Below are 200 nucleotides of genomic sequence, written 5' to 3'. Positions count from 1 at the left end.
GCTGTCGAGGGGGGATCCGGGGACAGGTGCTCCAGGCTGTCGAGGGGTTTTCCGGGGATAGGTGCTCCAGGCTGTCGAGGGGGGATCCGGGGACAGGTGCTCCAGGCTGTCCAAGGGGGACCTGGGGACAGATGCTCCACACTGTCGAGGGGTGATCCGGGGACAGGTGCTCCAGGCTGTCGAGGGGGGATCCGGGGACA

Source organism: Mirounga leonina, unplaced genomic scaffold, assembly GCF_011800145.1.
Source record: "Mirounga leonina isolate KUSES-001 unplaced genomic scaffold, KU_Mleo_1.0 Mir_93, whole genome shotgun sequence".
Taxonomy (NCBI): Eukaryota; Metazoa; Chordata; class Mammalia; order Carnivora; family Phocidae; genus Mirounga; species Mirounga leonina.
The sequence above is the reverse complement of the archived record's forward strand: the minus strand, read 5'-3'. Positions refer to the sequence as shown.